Source organism: Chamaea fasciata, unplaced genomic scaffold (assembly GCF_029207755.1).
Source record: "Chamaea fasciata isolate MVZ Bird 193981 ecotype frontalis unplaced genomic scaffold, bChaFas1.0.hap1 SCAF_12, whole genome shotgun sequence".
In the NCBI taxonomy this organism is placed as follows: Eukaryota; Metazoa; Chordata; class Aves; order Passeriformes; family Sylviidae; genus Chamaea; species Chamaea fasciata.
The window spans coordinates 14,173,453-14,185,588 of record NW_027094097.1 but is presented as its reverse complement, the minus strand read 5'-3'; the positions used below and the strand labels follow the sequence as shown (position 1 = coordinate 14,185,588).

At 41.9% G+C, this 12,136-nt stretch overlaps 1 long non-coding RNA gene across 1 annotated transcript; it reads right to left on the bottom strand.

Annotated features, from left to right (window-relative positions):
- Positions 1-909: 909 nt before the first annotated feature.
- On the bottom strand, positions 910-10,611 carry LOC136295799 (uncharacterized). Its single transcript, XR_010722801.1, has 4 exons — positions 10,548-10,611; positions 9,098-9,237; positions 2,526-2,595; positions 910-1,634 (listed from the first exon to the last, which is right to left on the bottom strand). It is a non-coding gene; the product is annotated as an uncharacterized lncRNA (long non-coding RNA).
- Between the last annotated feature and the right edge of the window lie 1,525 nt (positions 10,612-12,136).

Sequence of the window (12,136 nt, the reverse complement as noted above, 5' to 3'; positions counted from 1 at the left end):
TATTTGATGGTTTGAAAGATCTTTGCTTGGAAAAAGGAGCAGCTAAAAATAGTGAGAGACATTTAATTCGGGGACTTTGGGGGACTGGATGAGAGTCTTAGTTCATAAATACTGTCGCAGAAAACCCTGTGACTGTCTTTGGACAAAAAGCCAGATTTTGCAGCATGTTTAATGTGCCTTAATTTCCTTGTGAGTGAGGAACGTGGGCTGGCATTTAAAAATAATTTGAATGTCCCACCAGGACCGAGCCAAGGAGATCTCCTAAGTCAGGAATAATCCTTAAATTCTAAAGCAACCATTCAAGAGGACAAACTATTTTTAATCATTTATTTGCTATTTATATTTCAATGACATCTCCAGGGCATTTCAGCACAGCTTCCACCTTAGACGACCAACTAGAGATAACTTTTGAATGGAGAAAGAGTAAGAAACAGGGCCTTCAGGAGCAGGAATAAAAAAGCAAATTCAGGGAAAAAAAAACCAAAAAACCAAACCCACTTCTGAGTAATTATTTAGGTCCTGGAGCTGTGGTAATGCACTGCAAAAGAGCTTCAATAGGGCTGAGAGCCCGAGCCTTTCTCCTCCACCTCAGACTGGAGCTACATCTGGCATTTCCCCCTCGTAGGAAAACAGTGAGGGGCTTGTTCCAAGGAAGGTGCAAGGAGGGGAGCCAGAGCCCGCTCTGCATGCTCCTTGCCTTGAAATATTCCTTCACTGCATGCCCACTTGAAGGCCCCTTTATGCTGAGGAAACTCAGTGTAAATAGGAGTCGGGCTCAAAGAGCCCGGAGAGCCGGAGCACGAGAGTTCAAACCTTCTCAATCCCAGCCCTTTCAGAGCAGAGCAGCCCTGAACCTCCAGCCAGGTTTCACCCCACTGTACAAAGTGTGCTCGTTAGGGCTGGCTGACGAACTCTGCTAATTACCCCGTGCTTGGGCCCGCCATGTTATGGATGGCAGGAACACCAGGGGCATGTTTTTGGAGGAGAGGAGGGGGCGTCTCTTAGTTCTCCTCAGTTCCTCGAGAAGAAAAAAGCTTTTATTTTTATTATTTTTTTTTAACCTTAAAGTGTTACTTGTAAATGGAGGCCAGAATTTAATTTCAGATAGTGTTACTCCACCTTGTGCAAGTGATTTCTCTTGACACTGCACTGACTGCCCGTGCACAAAAAGCCCTTTATGACTTACGCCAAAGAGCCTGAAGTATTTTTGCCTCTCCAAAAATGACATTTCATTACCCCTCCTATTTTTTTTTATTTTTTTTTTTTTTATCACCTGAACACTGGCCTTAAAACCACAGCACGCAAAGGCCCCATGTGAAGTAGGGAAAGGCATTCAGCATCTGCTTATATCCCCAAACTGAAGCACCAGTGTGCCTAAAAAAGCTTGTATTTAAAGGCATTGCAGCTGCATCAGCTCATATTTCATCCAGCCACCAATTTCCTTTTCTCCCTGACAAACAGGCCTCAGAAAGAACCCAGGCCAGAAATTCTCCACGTTAGCGAAACATTTCCTCTTTCCCGTTCTCCCTTCCATTAATGTTATTACGCTGCTCCTGGGAAAAGATGACTTTTCCAATCCAGGCAGAATATTCCTCTCCTTTCTTTTCTTTCTCTCTGTTTGCTCCTTCTCCAGGCTAAGGGCAAGGGAAGAACAAGCAGAAAAGGAATATTGAGGTGAAAGGAGATAGAGCTTTTCTTCAGGAAGGACATCCTAACATCTGCCTCTCTTTCTGCACATGGATACACAGGGAGAGGAATTCCTGGCTTTTCCTTCCTCTGGATGTGAGACACGAAGAGGGGGAAAGCCACAATGTGGGTAACAACATTCAGGTGCTCAAACACCACATTGGTGGCAGCATCCAGCAAGGGTCAGGTGCTCCCTATGGAATCAAAAACTGTTTCAAGCCCATTTGACTGATCCGGGGGTTAAACTCATCCCATTCCTGGCTGTGGCTACTTACAGCTTGTTAACAAGTTAGAATTTGCAGTTGTCAGATTATTATTTTTTTTTTCCTAGGTGTCCAGCAGCCTCCATGACCTGTGCAATCCCACTTCTGCAAGTCCACCAGAGATCCCCATCCTCCCACCTTTCAGGACCAACCTTTAGCTCCTGGGTCTTCCCTGCCTGACTTATATCAGGACCAAAGTTCAGCCTACCCCAGACCAAGACCAGACCTGATACAAGAATGAGGAATTATCCTGGAATGAGGAATTGTCCTGGCTATCAGGAGAGCTGCACTCACATCCAATCTGATTTTACCACGTGCATGTTCACTTCAGCCTGCTTTTATTTTCCTTCTCTCCCAGGGTGGGAAAGCAAAGCCCCAGAGGACAGAAAACATCCCACTGAAATGAGTGGCAAAGGACAGCCAGGTCATAATTCCTGTCCTCAAAGAGAGCCTGGAGTGACTGAACCATAAACTTTGTTATGCCCATAAAAAAGGGTGAAACAGCAGCATCTGCTCACTGAAAACCCCCTCCAGCACTATTTTAAAGTCATTTTGCCTTATTTTAAGGTAACTCACTCAGGAAATCCATCCTTGAGGCAGCTCCTCTAAGTTCTGGTAGAGAATTGTTTCTTCTTTTTCATTGTGCCTAAAAGACATGAAATAATCTGGGTTTGTCATGTTCAGTTTTTTGAGAAGTGAACCCAAAAAAATCAGGTAGGTTTTATGAAAAAGTGGCCTACAAAAGGAGCAAATTTCCAGTAAAGAATGGGTTTGACAGAAATTTCCTGCAGGTACTGGTTGTTTAATCATGTCCTCGTGTGGCTGGATCAGGTATTTTCAATCAATCCGATTTTATGTAGTGTTTTAGCACTTCTTGGCAATAAGAACTAAACGTGACTTCGGAAATGGGTCAAAAATCATAATTTAAGAGAGCCTAGGAACGGTTCATTTCTAGAGATCAGACTGAGCAAATGTCCTTTCTGCTGTTCTATTCCACTTGGACTTGGTAATTTCATTCTAAAAACCTTCTGCAGAAATTGCCATTTGCAGTGAGAAAAGCAAGAGTCACGTCCAGCCAGACCCCTGAACTTTTCCTCCAGGATTATTGGGAAGGGGCAGTTCCTGTAACCACTCTTTTTTTCCCTTTATAAAATTTTTTTTGTGTGTTCTTACTCGCTTTTCTGCTTTTGCTTTTCCCCCCTGAGCTGGGAGCTTTGTTCAGACAGACCTTCCCTTGTGAATGGTTTCAGTTTCAACAAATTGCCATTCTGTGACACCCCGCCAAAAAAGTGCCTTGGAAAAATTCCCAGCCACCTCCAGTCTGTGCTCTGGAGCACATTTCATTCCCAAATCCCGGCCTGACCATGGACCAAACCATCCCTGGGTGTAGCTCCCTCTGCTCCAGGGCATCCCCTCTGCGAGGGAGGTGGCCCCACGAAGCAGGGAAGGAATTTGTGTCCAAGGAGTGCAATCCTTCTGGAGGTGACAGTCCCGGGTTAAAGTTGGGGAGGGTGTTATTCGGCATTTCTGACAAGAACAGAATAATGATGCTGCGTCTGGTTTTGATTTAGAGCGAGTTGCAGTGCCACACTTCAAAAAAAAAAATTCCTGTTTTTTAGGGCTTGAAATGATCAATTTTCTCTTTTTGGAAGGTTAAGTGCGGGCAATCCTCTCCGTTTTTTGGCTTTGTCATCAGCAAATAGAGAATCCTGCTGTATTCGAGTGTTCACAGGAGCAAGAATTTACCAGCTTTTGAAAGAAATGTAAAAGTATCGATAATCCCACCTTTTTTTTTTAAAAAAAATAGTTTTCCAGGAGTGTCTAGCAGTGATAACATGAAAAAGATGAGATGAAAATTCATAATTTTTTTTCACTAGAGGTGAAAATAACTCCATAAAGTGCGGATGATGCATAATGAGATGCAAATCATTAAGTGCAAACAGACTCGTTTAGACAACCCAGGTTAATTCTTTGCTGGCATGCAAAGATTTGTTTTTTGTCATGCACCTCTCAATGATTGATTCTCCTCAGCCCCCCTGAACGTGATCCTTGACTTCATTTTTTTTCCTCTTTCAACCTACACTGCAACAACTCACACAAAAACTTTGACCCGTGTTTTGACTGATTTTTTTTTTCTTTGCTTCACTCCTCCCCGCCGTGGTTTCTCTGAGCTTGTAAGAATAACAAAAAACAAAACAAAACAAAACAAAACCCAAAAACCCCCCAAAAACAACAAAAAAACCCAAAGCCAATATTCCAGTTATGCCTGGAGAAGTTTTTATTTCGGTTTTACTTCCACCAATGTCAAAACACCACTCGGGGCAGCCCTCATTCCCCGTCACGTGCTCGCAGATTTTTCCTTCATGCCTTTCTGGTTAGAGATGTCTTGGTGGAGGATTTTATTCTGTGCATGTCAGAGAACAAGTATGTTTTTTATGACATTTATGAATGTGACCAGTCTGGGAACATGCTGTCTGTCTGGGCGGGTTGCGGCCAAACTTGAAGTCATTGTGACCAGAATTTCCAATTTTGGGGAACGGCTGATCCATCAGCTGGGGGTCAATAAATTGGCAGAGTCATCTTTAATAGTATGGGAAGGGGGCTTGGAGGGATTGTCAGGGCGAGGTTTTTAATTATCTGGGATATTAAGCAGGACTATTCCTTCCACCTTTCTCTGCCTTTCCTTTTGGCTGTAAAACTTATATTAAGTGCAGTATTAAATAAAAAATTAATTTCGATCCTGAATGCCATGTTACAGAGACTAGTTTTGTCCTGAAGTGCAAGGATCAAGCCTGTAGCATCAAAATATCAAAATAAATTTGGGTTTTTTTTGCTGCATGAAGCCTGCCTGCCTTATTTCAGCTGCTCCAGCCCTCTGAAATCCATGATTGAGAGCTGTAAGTCCCAACGATACCCTCCTGGCAAGCAGGCCTGAGGTTTTTTTAATATTTTATTTTAATTATTTTTAGTTTATAGCTCAGCAACTCGCCTGACCCAGGGGAACACTTAAACTAAATTTGATAGATGTCAAGTCAGGGAAAAGAAAAAAAAAAAAGAAAAAAAAAAAGAAAGACAGCAGTGTTCTTTCTCCCTGCAATTACAGATGTTTGCTGGAGACTTTTCTGACAGGATTAAGCGGAGCAGCGACCTGGGGGGAGCAGAGAGGGATTGGAGCCCAGGGCTCTGCCCAGCCTGGATGATGTTCTCCAGAACATTGGGAGGGGAGCAGGACACCTCCAGTAGCACTTTCCAACTCCAAAAACAGCGGGTTTGCCTTTTCCCCCCCACTTTTCCCCTCAATCCCGAGGCGTCTTGCACCAACTGGAGGAGCTAAAAAAGAGTGTTCTTATTTTTTCAGCTGATTTTGAGGTGTGGAGATGACCCCAGGCAAAACAAAACTCGCAGCTTGACGAGCTGCAAAGAAGAGGGGAAATGCTCCGGGAAACGATGCAAAATCCCGCTTTGGACATCTCTCCCGAAAACAAATATCAGAAACATCCAAAACAATTTTTTTAAAAAAGAGAAAAAAAGTGACTCTGTTGTTTTCCAGCCCATTTTTTTTTCCCTTGCAGACTAAACTCTTGAAGATAGTGTAAAACAGATTGATGCGATCAGTGACAAAGAGAGAAAAATCGGGCTCCTTGCATTTCTATAGGAATTATTCGGATGGGAAAAATGTTGTATTTCTCCAGTATAATGTGCTGGCTGCATCAGGGAAAAGGAATGGGCTCTCCAGTTTTGTATCATTACATCACTGGCTCAGATCTTGCCCAGGAATTTAATCCAAAACTCAGCGAAATCCGTGGGAGTCTCATCACTAGGAATCAATGCTCAGGTACAAACAAACAAAAAAAGAGAAACAAATAGAAATTGTTACGGAAAATATTGGATTGTTATCTTGAAAGTATTCAGAGTTTTCTTTCCAATGGAATAAGGGAAGAAATGATTTAAAAGTCTGATCTTTCCATGTTTCTTTTCAATAATATTTTTTGGAATGATCCCTACTCCTTGGAGATTTACTGCTTACATCTTATCACTGGAAAAGAAGGGGAATTGCAGGCTGGGAATGAATAACTTAAATACACCAAAATCAGGTTATGTTTAAAGGCTGGAAATGCTCCTTTTTGCTTCTTTTCTTTCTATAATGAAGAAATCAAAATGATATTTATGGGACTGGATCATTTTTCCCACTGAAACAAAAGCCTGACAAAGAAATTCTGCAAGAGTATGAAAGTGCTCCATGGTTCACGTGAAATCAGCTGATCCTGGTTAAATTTTGGGAATATTCTGAGTGAAATAATATTGCCAAAGTGGTGCCCATGGCACTCAAAAATGTTCTAAGTGTAGCACCTTTCTAAACCTGAGTTACATTTTCCTGATGGAGATGACTTTTCCATTGTGGGAACCAAGGGTGGTGCCGCACTTCATCATGATTTAAAATGTTTTCACTGTCTGTTTTCCAGTCTTAGTAATCTCCTTAATGAATGGACAGGTGCTCTTCTAACTTACTCAAGAACATGCGTTTAGAATGAAATCCAAGCTGTTTTATTCCTGTAACTGTGGAATGCAAGAGTATTCCCTCCATTTTTTTCTTCCCAGCTTTCAGGCAAATAAATCAACACTAAAACACATCAACACTCATCCATATATTTACAATATTCCATAACAAAAAAATGAAAGTAGTGGTTATCTGAATTAGTCCATAATCAGCCAGATAAAGTGGTTTAGCAGATTATGAACCCCCAAATTGTTCCGTGCTGATAATTTTCTGCTCCCGTTCTTTAACTCTGGGTGGGCAACGCTGCTTTTCCTCTGGCTACTGGAAAGAAAAGCAGGATGGCTCTGCCTCTGCCTTTTGCCTTTAGCTGCACACATCTGGGTTTCCTATCAAAAGAAATAAATATCAGCCCTAATTAATCCTTTGAGGCTGCTGGGTACGAACTCCTGAGCAGCCCAGGCTTTAATTCCAGCCCCAGCCAGGCCCAGGGATGGGGTGGGCTGTGGAGGGCTGGCTGTTGATTTAATGCACGATATCATGTCCAAAAAGGATCTGGAACAACACTGAATTTACATCAGCTGAATATTTGGCTCATTTGAGGCTCCCCTGGGAGGGAGAAGGGGGGATACCTCCACACATCCATCCCCCCCTGTTCTGCTCAGATGTGGTGTGGAGCAAACTGCATTGCAAACTGCTTAGGAAACACGGGGAGTTTTTTTATAAATGCAATTTGCTGGGGTTGTTTGATTGGGAAAAATAAAATGTTCCTTCAAGAAATGAAAACTGCTTGATTTACTAGTCCTTTTTATAAAGTTGTTTATAATGATTTGACCAGAAGATAAAACTCCTGCATTTCAGACAAAGGAGTATCAGGATGGCAACACTCTGATTAGTTTTACATCTTTCCTAATTCAGCTAATTCAAAGACAGACCTCAGGGATTTCCTTGAACAGAAATAAAACTTGTTGAGAATGGGCTCTGTTACATGTTTTACAATTCAAAACATGTCTGTCTCCTTTTTACTCCTTCTTTTTTAAATTTTTTTTTTTAAAGAAAAAACTGTAAAATTATTTTGATCCAAGTATCTGAGTGAATTCAGAGCAAATGGAAGTAAAGGGAATGTTAACACTGGCCTGGGCACAGCCGGGCTTTGTGCAAACTTCTCCCCCTTCCAATGCTCCTCAAGCCTAACCTGCAGTAAACCTTGTTATTCCAGCCCTGGATTTAGCCAGCAAAAAGCTGCCAAGGGCCCCAAATTGTGTGGCTGATCTCTGTAACGAGTGCTAATGAGACCACCACACCGATTTTCCCAGATTTATTATTTTCCTTCCCAACCAGAGCCCAAACTGGAACCTTCATCCCCAGAGGTTCAAACCTGGTGTATTAAATCCGTGCAAAACTCCTGCTGCCTCCCCACGATGCCATGTGAAGTCATTCCCATGGATCCAGGCTGGTTTTGTTGTGCTAGGCAGCAGGGTGTTTGCATGACTATCCATCTATTAAAAAATATTATTTTTCCAGTGGAGAATATTTCAAATATTTCCAAAGAATTTTTTTCCCCCCATTGGGATTATTGAAAGTAAAAAAATGAAAGGAATAAAATCCTACCAGAAAAAAAAAAAAAAACAAAAAAAAACAAACAAACAAAAAAAAAAAAAAAAAACAAAAAACAAAACAAAACAAAAAAAAAAACCCAACAACAAGAACAACAAAACTTATAGTGAAGTCAGAAAAGCAGGGAAAAATGAGAATTTAGAATTATGGAATCATTTGGCTTGGGAAAGACCTCTAAAATCATTGAGTCCATCCATTACCCCAGCACTAACCCATGTCCCCAGGTGACACATCCACGTGTCATAAATCCCTCCAGGAATGGTGACTCAACCACTGCCCTGGGCAGCCTTTCCCAGGGCTTAACAAACCTTTCAGTGAAGAAATTTTCCATAATATTCAACCTAAATCTGCCCTGGCACAGCTTGAGGCTGTTTCCACTTTTTACTTGGGAGAAGAAACCAAATTCCACCTCACTCCAACCTCCCTTAAAGACAAATCTGATGCTGACACTTGATGGCCCTGGATGAAGAACAGGTCTAAGTCAGAAATCCTGAACCCATGCAAAAACTTTATGAAGTTTCTTCCATGTTCCTGAATTTTATACACACGTTCACATATAAAGGCAAAGCAAGAGAATCCTCTAAAGAAAAAAGATTAATATTCCAATTAACATCGGTGTCCAGTCCTGATTTCTGAAAGCATTTCATGAACATGAAGGGCCAGATTAATAAAAAAAGATTCATAAGGTAAGGGTCAGATTTATTGCTGTAATGGCAGGAAATCAATGCCATAAACCCTGATCCAATTGCAGAAATCTCACAGTTTTTGCTTTATTGTGCCATTTTTTCATGGCCAATCCAAGAACTGCCACCAGCTCTGATTTTCTTCAAATCCTTTGATAAAAGGAAGAAGTAAAATCACAGCTAAACAAATTATAATCCCTGCTATTGTTGAGCAAACAAAGTCCTTGTGAAGGAAAAGGAATGGCTGCAGGAAGGTCATTGCCAGGAAGTATTTGAACACCATTAATCCTCCTCTATCAGTCCCTCCTGGGAGATAAGAGTCCCTTTAAACCCCTAAGTCAAGTCCCTCTTACCCTGTTATCTCCAAGTGGTCACTGACATGTTCTTGTTTTCCATGTTTGAGTTTCTCTCTCAGTTTTCTCTTCCCAGTTTTTCTGGAGCCAGGACAACATGGTCTCACTGTCTGGTCTCTTCTCTATTAAATGTGAATCTTCTATCAGCAAAAAAACAAAGCTGAGTTTTAAATTTGAGTGTGTAACCTCCATATTTGTATTTAAATGCTCATTTTATATTTACCAATGATCTCTAAGTGCCTGGCTGGGTGGGCACACACAGAGAACACAAAGCCCCCGAAGTTTTAACAACTCTCAGGCACAAATCTGAAGCCCAAAGACAGGTTTGAACAGTTGGCCTGAAGTTAAATAAATGCTTAAATAGTTTTCTGCATTTGGAATCCCAGACTGGTTTGGATTGGAAGGGACCTTGAAGCTCATCCAGTGCCACCCCATCCGTCGCAGGGACATCTCCAGGCTGCTTCAAGCCCTGTCCAGCCTGGCCTTGGACACTTCCAGGGTTCCAGGGGCAGCCACAACTTCTCTGGGCACCCTGTGCTCACCCTCATGAGGCAGAATTCCTTTTTTTTCCTGAATTTTATATGTCGTTATGCAACTGCATAATAAGGTTTAGCACAAACAGAGTCCTTCAGGTTTTGGTTGTGTTATCCACATAAAAAATTCATCCCAACCAGATGTAATTTAGAAAGTGGAGGAGGGTTTCATGATTATTGGTTACATCATCCAAACCTACTTGAGGAACTGCTCATGAACGTCAGAGTTTGGCACAGGTTTGGAAGATTTCATTTTCCTTTGGCAGAGGAAGCTGCCTAGAAATACTCAGTGATCAGATTTTCAAAGATGCTGAACCTTTGCAGCTCCTCCCACTTCCACAGCAGCGTTCCAGGGTTTGACACAGCTGAGCCTCTGTTGGTCATCATCTGTAGGTTTCTTTTATGACTCTCTAATTAAAAATGAATCTCTGTAGATGCATCTTCCCGAGAAGAAAATACAGCTTTGCCTGTGCCCTTTTGGGGCGCACACAAATCCTTGCTCGTGCCAGTATATATGTCCTGAAACCCCAAACCACTGCCTGACTTCACAGCCTGGACCAGCCTGAGCATTGCAGGTCTCCCACTCCCTTTATTACACAGCATATTTGAGACCTGGAGTTTTATGAGGAAAATTAAGGATTTGTGCTGTGAGCCTCATTTGATGCCCTGTGGATTTGTGTATGATTTTTACAGCACAGACAGGCAATCCAGCTTTCCCTTTCAGGAGGACATCGAGCCAAATTTCTGCCTATGACTATTTTATGAAACATGTAGGAAGTTAATATTTAGGGAGAGTTTGGCTCATTGATCCCGTTTGACAGATGGATACACAGATACAACCCAGACACAGGGACTGCATGAGCCTGAAATCCCTAAGGAGAGCAGCTAAAACACAATTTTGTGAGGAGCAGACTCACTTCTTTACAGGCCATTGCAGAATTGCAGGTGGGATTTCACTGTGGAGCTTTGGCTTCAGGTCTGCATAAATGGAAAACAAAATTGACATTAGGAATGGGTGAAATGGGAAAATCAAAGCGTTCAGTAATTTATAATTAGGCTGAAAGAGGTGATTGCACACATCTAATGTTCCTGCTCGGTGTGCTGTGGGCTCCTCTTTGTCTGGGATGGATGTTTGGAAAGAAACCCACCCGAACATATTTACAAATGTCCACTGATAAATTTGCTTTTTTAGATTTCCAATTTTTTTTCTCCTTTTCATCATAATCAATTCTTTCTTTTCTATGATGACCTGATTATAAATACGGCCTATTTTGGCCATAGGTGACAGAAGCACTCTGGGCCAGATGTGCTGGCTGCCTGTGAAGGGCTTGGCCATAGGACGCTGGTGGTTTAAAGTAACAGGAAACCTGAGGAATATCATAAATCAGCCTTTTCTGACTGGGTTTCTTGTACAGAGTAAAACAAAATGTATTGAATAACTTAAGTATGTGTGAGCCTCCTGCCTACCAAATTACTGGGGGCTGCCAGTGGAAAACACACTAATTTGATGTTGGCCTCCTGGAGAAAATTGTTAAACGAAAATTAGGTTTCAGCATTTTAACACCAAAAAATCAACTTGGAGTTCAGTGTTAACAGGAGCCTAAGGATTTAACTAACTGCAAGGAAAACAAGGAGAGACAAAATTCCTGACTTGCTAAACCCCAGTCCTGAGGAAAAAAAGCCTTTCACTTCTGGATCCCAACACGGCAGGAGGGACAGAGCCTGTACCAAAGGGTGGTTTTGTTTCTTTGCTCTCTCCTGCCATGGATTTCACAAGGTCATAGGTTGACATTTTGTACTTTTCCACACTTCTATTGACTTTCATTAACAATAAACAGAAGGTGCTGGGCCAAAGTCATCGAATCCGTGACAGAGTGTTTGAAAATATTAAACTTCCCACATTCAAGGACATCAGAAGGAGCTGAGCTCAGAGATCCTCTCCCCTGGAGTCCTGGCAGGGCTCTTCAGGAGAGATATGAGAACCACATTGGAGCTGTTCCCCTTCAAGGAGCCCTTTCCAACCCTAACTGGGGCTGAAGCAATCACATTCCAGGGATATTCCTGTGGATAAACCCGCCTATGGCAGTGCAGCTCCTTCCCTAAACAGCTAAAATAAGTTATTGCAAATTGTTTCGTCCCAGGCCTTAATTAAAAGATGCTTTCTTCTTATCATCCCATTAAAGAACATTTTAAAACCATTAATTAAGACCAAAAATGTGGCCTGTTCCTCTCCCAGCTCTTCTCAGCTCTACTTAAATAAAATAATACTGAGAAATCAGATGGTTTTTGTTTTGTTTTGGGTTTTTTTTTTCCATCTCATAACCATTCTTTTGGTGATGAGATGGAAAAAAACTTATTTATTTACTTTGAAGCAATAATTTTACAGGCCTTTCAATCTCCTCTTTCTGACCATTTTGCGGAGGCAGGCATGGACTGGCATTCCTGTTCCCTGAAGAATGGCTCCCACATCAGTGCTTCAGCATCCACACCTTCTCAGATGCCCGTG